Genomic DNA, 15351 nt, shown 5'->3' on the forward strand with positions numbered 1-15351 from the left:
TGGGCTTGTTCAGCCTGAAGAAGAGAAGACTGAGAGGGGACCTCATCAACACATACAAATATCTTAAGGACGGAAGTCATGAGGATGGAGCCAGACTCTTTGCAGTGGTATCCAGCAACAGGACAAGGGGCAATGGGCACAAACTGAAGCATAAGAGGTTTCAGTTGAATATGAGGAAGAACTTCTTGACTTTGGGGGTGACAGAGCACTGGAACAGGCTGCCCAGGGGGGTTGTGGAGTCTCCTTCTCTGGAGATATTCAAAGTCCGCCTGGACGAAGTCCTGTGTAACATGCTCTAGGAGAACCTGCTTTAGCAGGAGGGTTGGACTGGATGATCTCCCGAGCTCCCTTCCAACCCTTGCCATTCTGTGATTCTGTGATTCTGTGACCTAAATCCTGATGAAATCTGGAAAATTTCAGTGGTAGCCAACAGCTGTTGGTTTCTCTCTGGTTATGCCTCCCAGCAAGGAGAAAGTGTTGTTGATGAACTTTTTATCTATTAATGTTGTGTCTCCAGAAGTGCAGTAGAAATTATTACACTCCAGGTTTATGGACTTTCATTGTCAGTTGTTAATAAGGGGCAAAACCAGGGCCAGGTTTGAGCCAGAGCAATCGCAATAGCTGAGATCCATCTGCCCACCAGCGGGGCTGCTGCATCATATGTGGTTGGATTATCACTGTAGCATCACCTCATATCACATATAACACTAACACTGTAGAATGCTACCATCCCTGCCCTGTACACTCATGTTTTGCCACCTCCACACCCACTTACTGGAAAAAAAATTAAAACTTGAGGTTGTATCTTCATTGCTCAGAAAATTAGTTTTTCAGAAGCAGAAACGAAGTGTGCAGTGAGAACCTACAAGGTCCCATAGGAAGCAAGGTTCAGGCTAGCCACAGTTTTAAGTACAGCTCTGCCATGCAGTTGAGAAGACCTATTGTGTTAGCACTGTATTGCCCTGTTGTTAGCTTCCAGGAGATGACTAATGTGCTTTAATTAATCCCTGTGTGAAAAACATACTTTGTAGGTAACACAGACAAGGCCAAATCTGCAAGCAAGTTATTGGGAGCTGGAGCTTCATGACTTGCTCTACATCAGGGAGATGTCGTCCACATAAGGAGGCCAACACAAACTGTGCTTTTTGGTCAAAACTGATTTACTGAAAGAGATGCTAACCTGACCGCAGCTCAAGAAAAAGCATCTTCATAAGTCAAAAAATACCATGGAAAATTACAATTGGCCAGGAAGACATGATGGATCACGCAGAATGGCAATGAATAGCGGGGATGCCACGGTGTGACAAAGCTAGAGTCAGTTCTGATGCACTGTTCTGTGTAATCTAGGCACGATTTCTGGATGCAGTGTAAGTACTGTGGTGATTTTTTACCTCTTTTTTCTTTCTTATTTAATCTCAGTAATAAAGTTAAATCCTGACTTAAATCAGAGTATTGGTAGTGATGGCAGATGCACACTGTCTCTTTCAGTCAGAAAAATCTCCAGTCTCTTTGTAGACAGATATTGAAAGGTTGTTTTGCCCACAGCTGAAAACCAGCCCTCTCTGGAATAAAACTGAAGCAGAAAGTAGAAATGTGCAGAAATACCAGGCCAGGAAGTGAAGACTTCCCCTTCCAACCAAAGGACAGAGGGACGGAGAAGTGATTAAAATATTAGCCAGAAGACTGACTTAACAAAACTGCCTTTCCCGGTGTCTTGTATTACAGATGTAAATACTGTATGCAATTGAAAATAACCGATCCAAGCCAGCAGTTAGTGAAATCTCCTTCTTGGAGTTGGATATTTGGTTGATTTTACTTTTCATGTTTTGGTGCAGTGGGACAAGAGTTGTGTACTGACTTTGAGACCAGGACCTGGTCCAGATCAAAAAGAAATGGAAAGGCTGAGGGTGAAAAATGGTCTTTATGGGACAGTAGGTGTATTGATTATGTGCTTGCATGGGGATCTTTATCCTGAGTGTGCTCATCGCACATTTCATACCCTGTGGTGGGTTGACCTTGGCTTGCTGTTAAGTGCCCACTAAGTCACTTAGGGAGGTGAAACACATCTCACTTTTAACACACTGGATTTGAAAGGAAGGCTGGTGTGAGGGCAGGAATACTGGAAGTGCATGTTGTTGGGGAGTGGCTTGGAGGGTGAGGCTATTTGAGTCTGTGCAAAAATATTTATGGATGGAGTGAAAGACAACAAAGAAAATGGTATGAAATGAGAAAAGCAACTGGGATGCCACGACACAGGTAGTGGTTTAAGAGCAAAGATAATTCTAGGGAGTGAGGTCTAAGGCAGGGAAAAGAAACCTTCAGCCCATGTGAAGCCAACACCTGGATTCCTCTGAAATGCTCAGAGCGTATCTGTGCTGGACGGTAACACCAGGTAGGGTACTTGTCACAGAGCAATCCTACTGGGGTCACAGTTTATTCTGGTGAAGCTCTGCTTTGGTTCACGATTTAGCCCTCTGCTTTCCATCCTCTAATCATTAGAAAAACAAATTCTGCTAACAAGGACACTGTTTTAATGGAGCATCTTTCATTCTGCTGGAGTTAGCTCGGCTATGTCAGTCCAAATCTGGCAAAGTTGGGATGGCAAAAATTAGTGGCTTTAACCTGACCTCAGATTACACCCCCTCATCCCCTTTACTTTCTAGGATGATGAAGCCTTATGGTTGTAAAGTCAGATTTGAGATTTCAAATAAGAACAAAGACTGATTCCAAAATTTTGTCTCCAGAAATGTGTATGTTTCACTGCTGCAAGAGGAGGAGGGTTTAGTGCACGCCCTGTGGAATGGCTTATCCCAGGTCTGGAAACAAGGACAGACTTCAGCAGGTTGCAGAAGTTCATGGGTGTGTGTCTTGCACTGATAAGGCCTGGAGACTATGCTCTTGGGTCACTTCTGTGCTCAATGGTGGGAAATAGCAATGCAAATACTGTCATACATACTGTAATCCTTACCCAGCAGATTGCAACCCCTGACCTCTGGAGGGAGAGGTGGGGTTTTGTTTATGCATCCTGCTTGATCCTGCTTGACTTTCCCACTAAAATGGACAGCAAAGAGATTAGTTAGGAGCTAATGAGAAGTTTAAGTTAGTGGAAATCTTTGCAGAGCCTCCAATGCGTTCTGCATTACACTTTAACTAAGTTTCTTCTTGTTAGCTGGTAGGTAGCTCTATGGAAGACAGTCTCATGTTTTAGGAACAGGACTGATGTGCTCAGGCAGAGCCTAACAGCTGCTCCAAAAAGCCAATCTAAGTAAGCCCATTTACGTAAACCACCCAGGAGCAATTGAGTGGTTGCAGCCACTTGTAACTTTTGACCATGTTTTCCCAGTTTTAGTCACTGCAGCTTGTTCCAGTTAAGTGCAAAGCCTCTGCTCCTCAGAGATCTTTGTGCGTGAACAGGAAGGCTGTGTCATATTAATAGTAGAAAAGTAGTGCTTTTACGCTACTGGAGGGGCTGGAGGTAGATGGGCATTTCAGGAGGAACAGTGGTCTGTATCCTTAAAGGTATTTAAGTGCTTGATTCCTATTGATTTTCTCAGGATCCAGGTAGCATGTAAATACCTGGAACAATCTGGCCAGAGACAGTTTCTTTATGAAACTGTACTGAATGTTAAACATAGCAATGACTCAAATGCTGAAAGGAAGCTGGAGAGCAAAAAAGCCGTGTGATGATCTGGGGCCATGAGAAAAGACCTGAAGGATAGCCAAGCAAGAACTGCTCTGTGAGATCTGAAGGTATTCTGGGCTGGCAGTTCATCGATGAAGGTTGCTCATTATTTGCTTATTTTGAACATGTTGTTTGCTGAAGGCCAAAGCTTGTCAGATCTCAGGAAGGCTCTTTTTCGAGAGCTTTTGTTGCTTCAGCAAACAGGTCATGAGTCCAACCCACCCACTCCACAAACAAACATTTCTCCAAATTATCAGGGGAATGGAGTTAATTTGACAGAGATGTCAGTTTTGTAGAGACGGATTGCTTAGGGTGTGGGGATTTTATTGTGTGTATCCGAGTCTTTGCCCTCCACTCCCCAACTTTCTCCTCATGCACCCTGTGTAATGACTCTGTGTGTGTATGTTGATTTCTTTCCTTTTGGAGCTGCTTACCTCTCTAATTATACTCACTAAGTATTCAGTACTTCAATTGGCTGTGTTCCCAGAACAAAGGCTATAGCTGAATACAAATAACTGAATTAAAATAATGTTGGCTTTTAATCAGAGGAAGGCCCTGTGTCGCTTAAGAAGTTTGAGATATCACTAAGCAGAAAGGTAATTCTACCTGCTCACATGCATATTGGATGCCTGTCTGCTTTCCGGACCAGCCTCCATACAATCATATGTGCAACACCGCATCTACTGGTGAGCTTTATAGTGGACTAAAAGGAGATGTTGGCAAAAATTAAAGTAGTTTATTGGGAGGAATTGCGAATGGGTAAGAGTATTTTTCAGAGACAGAAGAATAACTCACAGAACGCTCAAGCTTGAGTAGAGGTGCTTGAATTATTGAAATGAAAGTAGGGCAGGAATTAGTTATAGATGATATCTAAAAGATATTTTAGTGGAAGCCTGCTGCAGAAATGCTGCCTTTATCTTGCTGTTCGAGAAACCAGTTTGGTTATGAGAAAGAACTGGGAAGAACAGTGGGTGAGAGCAGCTTTCGGAGGAAGTCGAATAGATGGCTCTTCCAAGAGAAGGGAACACAGAAGTGACATGTGCAAAGAAGAAGAGAGCTCATCTCTCTGCACTGATGATTAATTCAGAAAATAAGAAAAAAAAAAAAGACTGGAAGACATAGCTCATTGTGATCTTACATATAAATCCATCAGCATTTTCAATAGTCATTAATTAGTAACTGTTTTTGTCCAAATTTTATCCCTTTAGTTTGTTTTTGGTAGGGTTTTGGGTCTTTTCGGAGGGGGCTTTTGGGTTTACTTGGTTTGATTTTTCTAAATGTGGCTGGCATAATTCAGAAGTGCAAAAGCATCAGTAAGTTTTTTTCTTATGGGATCAATTTTGATATGAAAAGGTCATGAAATTAAGCCATTAAAGAATTTTATTATTAATTGAAAGATTTTGTTTATGATTTTTTGTGTTTGGTTTTTTTTTTTTTCTGATGACTTTTAATTGCCAGTCTTCACCTCTGTGTTAATGTTTTCTGTTTATTCATTCTTTTCCACAGTACATCAGATGTCTGCCTGCATGGAGTATTAAAGCCTGGGATGGCTACCAATGTAACTTGGATATGAAAGGATTGTTGAATGCATTAAGTGCCCAACATCCCATTGGTACAGAACCCAGATGTGATAAGGAGATGGGGACAGCGTTAACCTGCCTCTGCCTGGGAGTGTCACGTGGACATCCTGGGCATGCCTGAAGATAGGTGTTTTACATAGAAGGGATTTGTCAGGGAGAAGTAAAAGGAGAGGTCAGGGACACTTCAGGCCTTCAGGGCACAGTTTTGAAGATGCTGGATTCTTACTTTGATTTTATAATTACAATGTTTCCCCCCAAGGCCTGAAGCAGTAAAGGAGCCACAGCAAATGCTGTGGAAACAGCTCAAAAGAGCTCATAAGAAATATCTATCAGGCAGTGGTCCCTCGGGCATATATCCTTCCCTTCCTCTTAACTATCCTCCAGCTCTGGGGCTGCAAGGGTCAGCGGAGCTGCTTGGGTTTCCCCTTCACCCATGGAAGCCTTTGTACATGCTGCGAAACCTTTCTGGGGAGATGTGGTTGGCTTCCCTTTCCCTTTGAGCTCTTGGAGCATATCAGCTGGTGGAGGTAAGGGAAGCCCTTAAGTTGTGCAGGATAATATGCAGTTTCCAGAGTCCTCAGGGCTGGCATGAAGTGCATCTTGGACACGCGTGTGCAATCCATTCTCCTGCTGTCTCAGCAGGGCTGTCATGGTACAGCTCTACCACAGCCTTCTGGACAACATCAGATCACCTCTGAGGCATCTGCTATCAGAATTTGTCAGAGGTGGTTTAGGTGTTCCTGATCCTCCCAGGGACTGAGCTGGATGGCCTCTTGAAGTCTTTGCCAGCGCCTCATTCCAGTGGTTATCATGAGCAGCAGGATCCTGCTCTGAGAAGCACTGGTCTGTGCTCCAGCTAGCTGGAGTGGGGGAAGAGAAACTATAAAAAAGGCATCAGTTTTTATTAAGCAAACTGTGCAGATGCGCCAAGGCTAACCTTGTGTTTTCTGAGCTGCTCATTTTATCCTTCACCGCTGTGAAACATGATGTATCACTATTCTGGCAGCATATCTTTTTTTTTTTTTCCTCTCTGGCTTGAGGTTCTGCTTGTGAAACAAAAAAAAAGAGAAAAAATATTTTTTGGTATAAAAATAGTTTTAGTGAAAAAGGAAGGTTACGCATGAATAGAAAAGAAAGCTGCACGTTTCCAGATAAGTTATGCATGAATACAACATTCAGAGTGGCAGTTTTCTTCTTGAACATGCGGTAGGTTTGCGTGATAACAGAATGTCAACAGGTAGGTTTCACAATTTCTGCTGTGATCCACCTGCAATGGGTTTGGTGCACTTAAAGCTCATCTTTGGCTTTTAGGAAGAAACTGTGTTCTGAAACTGAGAAAAAAATAGCACCTGATGGCTGTCATATTTTTGGAGGCAAAACCTCCACTGCGCTATGAGCACGACACTTGTTACGCTATCCAAGAGGAAGTCCACCTGGGCAAACAAGTAAGGGAAATTCCTTTACCATGTTCTTCACTCCTTGCACAGTTCTTTCCCATGACAGGGACTGGTCCTTTATATATCAATATCCACATTTATTTATTTTTGTGATTGCTTTGGAAGTAGAAGAGTTTGGGGGGGTTGGGGAGTGTGGTTTTGGTTTGGTTTATTTTTCTTTTAAGAGGGATAAAAATGTAGAGAAGTATCAAACCCCACCCCTTTTATAGAGCATTTGGTTCACAGATTCTCTTAGATCCTTGTTTCCTGGTTAATGGAACTATCTGAGCCCATCCAGCATCATCATCTAGTCTTCAAGGGGTAACAGAACTAGTCCGTAATGAGCTCTGTGGATTCAGAGAAAAGGAGAGTACAAGAGCAGAGTAATTTCATTGTGAACAGCTCTTCAGTTAAGTAGGCAATGACATTGCAAAGTCAGTTATTGGAAGCTGAAGATAGAAAAATTATACCTCATTTCTAGTGTGATTTATCTACAGACTGAGAATAAATGAGATTAACAACTGTAACAAATTTACAGGTGTTTTTGGACAGGTGGATCCTTGTGCTGGGATTTTTCTCACCCAGCTTTGGGTGCCTACAATGCATCTGTATCTACTTCTCAGAACTCTGTGTCTTGTTTCCTTTTGGTGAGGATTCATTAGCAGAGTTAATGAAGTTTAGGGTGTGATTCACCCAACCAAAGGCAGGCACCTAACTTAGGATGAGGTGAATGAAGCTCCGAAGCTCTGTTGGCTATATTGACCATATCCCCACCGACTGTAAAAGGACCACCTGGTGACATTACAGACATCTACATGCAGGTGGATTACTTCTATCTCTGGAGGCTTTGAAGTCAGCCTAAACGACGTGCTCCAGACCAGCCAGGAATGAAGAGCCCGATGCAAAGCAGGGCTTTAGTTGCCTGTTTTGCAGGAAGTCAGAGGGGATGAACACGGCCCCTTCTGACCATAGAATTTGTGAATCACCAGTGAGTAATTTCTCCAACTACTGTTGAAAACTCTGCTGATTGTTTTGGGGCTTTCACTATGATTTCCCCCATCCCCAACCATTCATCTCTACCCTGGCCAGGCTATCAAATGAGGGCCCATGGAGACGTTGCTCTTCTTGTTTTGGATCTTGGCCTGCTGCAGGGAAAAGTGAGGTACTGAACTGTGTAAGCACCTTCCAGCTCATCCTGCTTATTTCAGACTGATGCCAGCAGAGATATGGAGCATCACGGAAATCAGTAATGTTTTGAGTGAGTTTAGGGGCCTGCCTGGGCAGAAGGTCTCACAACATTAGGGCCTGCTTTTATATATCACACTCGATAACGGTCTTCTTGGTCTTGCTTGACCCAATTTATTGATTGTTTCTTCCAGGCTGCTTATGTCCAATTTCATACGAGAGCTGTTTGCCTGCTGTGTGTGTCTTTGCAAGGGTTTCTTCTGTGCCCTGAAATGGTTCCTTTGGCCAATGCACACTACCTGTTGTGTTCCAGCTGGTTCCTTCGCTGTGGACATACACTGTTCTCCACCTGCTTCAGACACAAGAGGCTTACCAGCGTGTGCAGAACGCCATACTGAGACATTTCAGCTCCAGGACATTTCTCCCTTATGCATTTTCTCTGAGCTTTCTTTACAGATGTTCTTTTCAGGCCACTGGTCACCCTCCCACCCATCCATGGCTCTGCTGGGCAACCTTCTCCCTGATACTGTGTTTCATCCTGGCTGTCACCCTACTGGTTCCCTGCCACCCTTCCAGCTGGGATACGGTAGAGACAGTTGGCATCAGTAGTATTTGCCTTCATTCAGCACCCATCTCCCCCCTCTCCTTCTTTCCTATAAGAAAGATGGAGAAAGACTTCTTACCAGAGCCTTTAGTGATAGGACAAGGAGCAACCATTTTAAACTGAAAGAGGGTAGATTTACATTGGACATAAGAAAGAAATTTTGTACAGTGAGGGTGGTGAGACACTGGAACAGGATGCCCAGAGAAGGTGTGGGTGCCCCATCCCTGGAAGTGTTCAAGGCCAGGGGGATGGGGCTTTGAGCAACCTGATCTAGTGAAAGATGTCCCTGCCTGTGGCAGGGGGCGTGGGCTAGATGATCTTTAAAGGTCCCTTCCAACATAAACTATTCTGTCATTCTATGATAATAAGGCTCTGCTAAAGTTTCCATTGCATTTGAAGAAACTTTCTGGGTTTTCTTCTTGACTCTTAATTTTATTTAACGTTTTATTTTCTCCCCATATTAAGTATTGGCCTAATGATACATTATTCTGTACCAGATTAAACTACCTTGTGCCTTGCATTTCTTCCCACCTAATACTGAAGTCAAGGTCATCACTGTGTCCTACTTTCGTTGCTCTCTCCTGACTCATTAGTTTATTGCCAAATTTTGCTTAGAAGTTTGCCATTCTTCTCAATGCTGGCAACAATCCCATTGCTACAATCAAATATCTAGCAGTTTCGATTTCTTGTTCATCTGTTCACGTCTCTTTTCTGACCTTTGCACCTCATGGGAAATGTACGTTTGTTTTCCTGTGTCCTTTTGTGAACGTTGCAGCAAAATAATCCCCTTTAATTTTAGTTTCACCAGGGACTTTTTAATGTCTTCTCTGTTCTGCCAATAAATTGTGTCACATCCTGGGAGAATTTAAACCTGTCTCCTTTGCTGAACTCTTAGTTTCTCCCAGACTATTGTCTGCAGCTGAATTTTACTGGTCTTTTCACTTAGCATTTTAAGAAGTTTTGTGTCCTCTGAGTCATTTTGGTTCCTTTCCTTCCCTGTGACCTACTGTCTTTATTTTTCACATCTCTTGCTTTCTTCACTTTCTTGTTCATTAAGTTGATTTCACTCCCATCAACTCGCCACAGCTATCAAGCTGAACTTTGGGACACAACACACACTTGGGGGTCACTTAGTGCTTCCCTCCCCTTTTTGTCTTTTTTCCTTGGGAACATCAGGTTTCCCCCAAACTGCTCCATGTACTCCCCTTCTGACCCAAACCAGAGTACACTCTACCACATTTCTTTTTCTCCCAGTGTTGAAGTCACAGTGATTAGTGGTATCCAGTGGGTTTCTTTCAGCACAGTTACTCTGGGCCACGGGACCCAAGAGGATGGAAAAACATAGTGCTTACACCAGCGCTCTTTCTCCAGTTATGCTGGACTAACATGGCTCTCGTCAGTCCAGCACTCGCTCAGGTGCCTGTGGTTTTGCCCGTATGCCTCAGCCCAGCTATGTACTCGGTGCTTTCAGTGTTCATTCACCGTTTGGCTCAGTGCTGAATTGTGAATTGATGCAGATGCTTCTTCAGGGAGCTCCACTCCTAACAAGGTCTTAGCCACATGAACCCCAGTTGCCCCACACGGGCTGGGGACGGGTGCCTCCTGAAAGCTTCCCCCGTGGGATATCTGTTGTGAGGTGGGGCCTTTGACAAGGAACTCTGCCTTTTAGTTCCCCTCTTGTTTGTCCATTGGCAAACAAAGGATGCACTCATCTTCCATCCTCTGGGAAGCCTTTGTTTGCCAAAGGATGTTTTACTGCCTCTTCAAATCCACATAAACCATCAAAGTTGAGCAAAGCAGCACAGTTAAACCTCTTAGTCCCTGATGTTCTGCAGCCAGCAACTATTCCTAAGCAGGAACAGCAAAATTTGCTACCACTTGAAATATGCAAAGAGTGCCTGTAATGTATTCATGAAAAATAATAAGATACCTACAAATGGAGCCACACCTGTTTCCTCCAACTAGAGGAGAAAGTGGATTAAACTCTCGCCTCATTTTTCCACAGCCCTTCAGAAACACTGAGCACCGTTTACAGTTGGGAGCCTGATCATCGTTATGCTTCCTTAGCTCAGGGAAAAACAGCTTTTCCTGGTGTAGATTATATTTGCATTTATATTTATTCATTTGCATACAGATTTTTATGCCCTACTCTTGAAAGGTAAAGAGATTCCAGCTCTTTTAAAGGCAATAACAGTTCATTTTATGCCCTGTTCTCCATAACAATAATTGCTATAACTCTGAAGCTCCCCTGGCATTTTAAGAGCAATAAAGAAAGGGGTGGAGGGGAAAAGAGGAGAAAATTCTTCTATTAATTGGTGAGACTCCAGGGTTTGGTTCTGCAGCGCTTTACTCCTGCGAGTAATCTCATTATCCTTGGTAGGGCTGATTGTACAAGGCAGCAGGATCATGCCCCAGAAGTCCAGCCTTTAATCAAATGTACCTTTTAAAAGGAACACATGGCTGCCTTTCAGTGCGAGCCTTTAGCTCTGAAAAAGAGGATGTAAATTAGCCAAAATGCCTCAGAGGGAGGAAAACTCCATCTGCCAGGTTTTCCCTCTGCTTTTGCTGAAATTAATGCATTGGATGTGTGTGTGTATGTGTGTGTGTGTGTGTGTGTGTAGGGGGGTGATTCTTTGCTATTTTTTCCTTTTGATAGAGGTTCAGATCCCCATTTACAGACATAAACACAGGCTTTCTCCATGTGTCTGAGCAAAACACATATAAAGAGCTGTGTTGTATGGATGGGGTAAAAAGCTATATAAATCTTCAGTCAGGAAGGGGTGAGAATTTAATAAAAGTAACAAGCATTTGCCAGGGACTCTCTCCAGTATTGTAGAAACAGAACAGCCCCATAAGGGGGAATGGGAGAGTCTGAAAGTCAGGCAAAACCTGTCGGAGAGGAGAGTTGGCAGAGCAGTGTTGCTTGGCTTAAAAAGCAGATGAAGACGAATGGATGCAATAAAGGTGTATAAAATATTGGATTGTACAGAGAAAGTAAAAAATGGGCTCCAGTGTAACATTTCTCCTGATAACTAAATAAAAGTCTAAAGAGATGTAAAAGGCCACAGTTAAAGCAGATTGCTAGAGTGTCTGTTTATTTTTCTTAACATAATGCATAGCTTCGTATCACATGGATATTATTAAAGCAAAAACCAAGAAGAAGGCTTAAACAGGTTGAATGCTAGTAACTGTACTCAAATTCCCTAAATGTGCATTAGAAAGGCAAGGCTTTGAGATAATGTCTTCCATCCAGAGTGTGGTTTAGCCCAAATTCCAGATTTGTGGCATAAGAGGAATAAAAATCATAGTGTGTTGGGTCATTACGTTTTGCATAAATGTGAACAAATGTTACCACATCATATGTATCTATCAGATGGGGTAAAACCAGCAAAGAAATATCAGCACTCGCATACTAAGACATGAAATGCAAGGTGAAGAAACAGAAAAGATGACAAAAAGCTCTGTGTCAGAAAAAATTAAAATAAGGCCCCAAAGCAGCCTTACGCTTTTTTTTTTCTGTAAAAACAGTCACAAATTCAAGTGGAAAATGAATGAGTCACATCAGAACAACAGCTTGGCTCATCTTCCACTGCCTCCTTCCCCTGCCTGTCACCCCACCAGGCATCTGAGGTTCTTTCCAGCTTCTGCCACATCCCTGGTGGCCTTCAGCTTGAGGGGGCTCATCTCACCTGATATAGGTGACCTTCTTACACTGACTTTCTGCTGCTGTGGGTTAAGCAACAAACTATGCAGAGAGCTATGGATCATCTTGTGGGGCTTTCATCCCCTGGCAGAACTCTTGAGCCTTTTTGAGGCATTTTGCTACTCAGCTGCTAATATACTGCCATCGACAGCTTATCGTTACAGTCAGTGGCAGGGATGGAAATGCAGATGTCCTGCTACAGGGGACTATCCTGCAGTCTGTAGAAGCAAAGAGCCTGGGGATGTTGTGCTTGGCCTTGGCTAAACAGCCAGGACAGCTGTTATAAAGCGACTTTTAGTGGTGGGCTACTTCTCCTGACCTGCTCTTTGAGATCAGTTTAAGCCATACCCGTTTACACCAAATGAGGATCTGACCTCCATTTTTAGGAAAAGCACCAAACTTGTTTACAAAATAATTGACTTGGCTTCCATCCCAAGCTAAGCATCTTTTTTCTTTTGGCTTTGGCCGAGCTGTGTTCCTGTTATGGTTAGCCCAGGCTTGTACAATAAACATTTGGCAACTGGCAGCATAGTATTGCTCAGCGTGAAGATGTTGTGCTGCGGCTGGTTACACAAGACCTAGCGCTGGGTCTGTCAAATAGCTGCTGCTGTGGGACAGTATTGGTAAAAAAGAGGTGAGTTGGGGCAGCCCCATCAGTTAGGGCTGACCCATGCCACAGAGCCTTGCCTGACCCCATACTGGCACTGTCAGGACCCCTTTCAGCTGTGGCATCCTATAGAAATTTGTCCCATGGTCCCCCACGTATGTAGCAGAGGATTTGGAGAGCCTTAAGGGTACCGGTGGGACAAAGCAGGTGAGGTGTGACCAGTGCATATGGTGGAGGCTGGAGGAGAAGCTGCACGATGCCCAAGGCTGTGGTGTGTAGCTGCTGGCTTTTCTTCAGCACTGAGCAATGTGGCACCATCCACTCTCACGTTCAGGTTAAATTGGAGTATTTTAAGCCAATATTTACTTTTTTTTTTTGAAAAAAGCTTTTTTTTTTACAGCACAGAGACCTTCAGATTGTTCTTTGTATGCTGAGTGTGTGAGCGAGCAAATTAAATACATGCTGCAAGGAACAAAACTGTACTTAACACTGCTCAGTATGTACAGCTTCATTCCCATCCACAAAGAAACAGGGTCAGCCTCCTGCAGCCCAGTGAGGGACTCGGCTTGTCACTCAGCCTGTGGAGATGACAGCTTTCTGGGTAGGGCTAGATGTAAGTTTCGAACAGATTTATTAAAAATCAATGCAGTCTCACTACTGCAATGATTTAATTTGGATGCAAATATGTGAGGAGACTTGTATGGACCAGACAAGCATGTCAGGAGTGAACAAGGCACAGATAATTCTGTCTTGAGCAGGACAATGAGCTAGGAGACCTCACAAGACTACTTCCAACTCCGTTTTCAGTGGTAACTTGTTCCTGTAAGTTGATAATAATTTTCCCAGGCAGGGCATGTGGACACAGTGCCTGGGAGCATTGGGGGCAGGTTTTTGGTAACAATAAAGGTGATGCTCACTGCGGTGCAGGTCTGACATACAGATGAACTCAAAAGTTTCTGCAAGGCCCCATATCTCAGTTTTGCCAGGCTAAAATCTCAAAGCTTGTGTGTCATTAGCTGCTACATCGCTCCCCTCCCTGATCACCCATCCTCTCGGACTTTCACTTCCTTGCTCTGATTTTGTTATGCCCGTGATGTTGAAACACTCCTTTCTGTGTATCTCCTGCTGCTACTATTAGTTCCTTATTTGCTTTCTGAAATCTCTTACATTTGTTTACAGATGAAACCCTCTGAACTTCCCCTTAAGTCACCACCTCTGCCCGTTTGCATTTGGAGACCTTGTTCATAATTTTACTTTTTCCATTAATTTTAAAGCTTCATATTCTCTCTCTTTTTGGTTTCTTTTCATGTTATTTCCCTTTACTCTCTGGAGTTTTCCATTGTATAGCTCATATTCTTTTCCTTTCTTTCCATTTTTCTGGGGCTGCCTACTACAGAAGTAGTTGCCTTTCTTTTCTCCCAGTCAATTCGAGGCCTTTTTCGTTCGCAGAGAACTGTTTTTTCCCCCCGAAGCTCATGTGGGCTGTATAAACGCAATTTGTTCCAACAATCCGTAAAAGAAAAGTCTCCCCAGAATAAAATCTCTCCTAGCTGCACTAATTTTCCTACTAGCTCCCCAAGGTTTCAATCTTCTGTGCTTTTCACAGAAAGTCTTAGGCTTGAGGTCCTATTCTTTAACTAACTAATCTTACCTTGGCCAGGACAAGACAGATTGGTATTTATGGGACTTGCTTGGCACTCGCTATGGCACTTGCTGAGATCCAGCCCCACTGGTATTTATGGGACTTGCTTGGCACTTGCTATGGCATTTGCTTGAGATCCTGCCCCTGATCGAGATTAACAAGGAACTTGAACTTTGGTCGTCTTTGTCCAGCATGGAGACCCTTCCCGCCAGATTGTTAACACTTCTGAGATGGGTGGCTCTCAGAGGTCTATGAAAATCTCCTAGAGGTCACTGATTTGTCCTGATGCGAAATGGGAGAAATTGCAAAAGTGGAAGTGGTTTGGGAAACACATTTCCCACAGAGCTGCCGCAGGACTCATATCCTCCACTTCATACAATGTGGCAGGTTTGCTGCTAATTTCAACCTTCTCCTGGACTTCAGGACCACCTGCAAAGTAGTGACCTGAGACCTTTCCCTCATCTTCTCCCTGCAGTCCTGAGCATGGACACCTCACGTTGCTGAGTGCTTCTCCCTCTCGTTTGTCCCAGCATGGGTCTGCTCTGTTCCTGCAAAACTGAGCATCAGCCCAATTTCCAAGCATAATTTGCCTTGGCATGGAGGATCAAAATGGCCTTCACCCCATCTTTTTGGAACAAGCTGTATTTATTTCTCCATGCTGTGAACCCAGGGCAGAATCTCCATCTTTTATTGCTGTTACTTCTCTAGATGAGCATTTCCTTCCTCTTTCCCAGTTTATGCAGCAGGGTAAAATTGCTGTTGGCAATGCATCTTTTGACAGACACATGCAGGCAACTGCAGTAGTCTATCTCTTAAAAATAAAATAAATAAAATAAAAAAAGAGTGCCCCATTTTTCATCAGCTACAAGAAATGAATCTGTATTTTAGTTGGAAATATTGAAAGAACAAGTC

The sequence above is a fragment of the Egretta garzetta genome, unplaced genomic scaffold, assembly GCF_000687185.1.
Source record: "Egretta garzetta isolate BGI_Z169 unplaced genomic scaffold, ASM68718v1 scaffold50, whole genome shotgun sequence".
In the NCBI taxonomy this organism is placed as follows: Eukaryota; Metazoa; Chordata; class Aves; order Pelecaniformes; family Ardeidae; genus Egretta; species Egretta garzetta.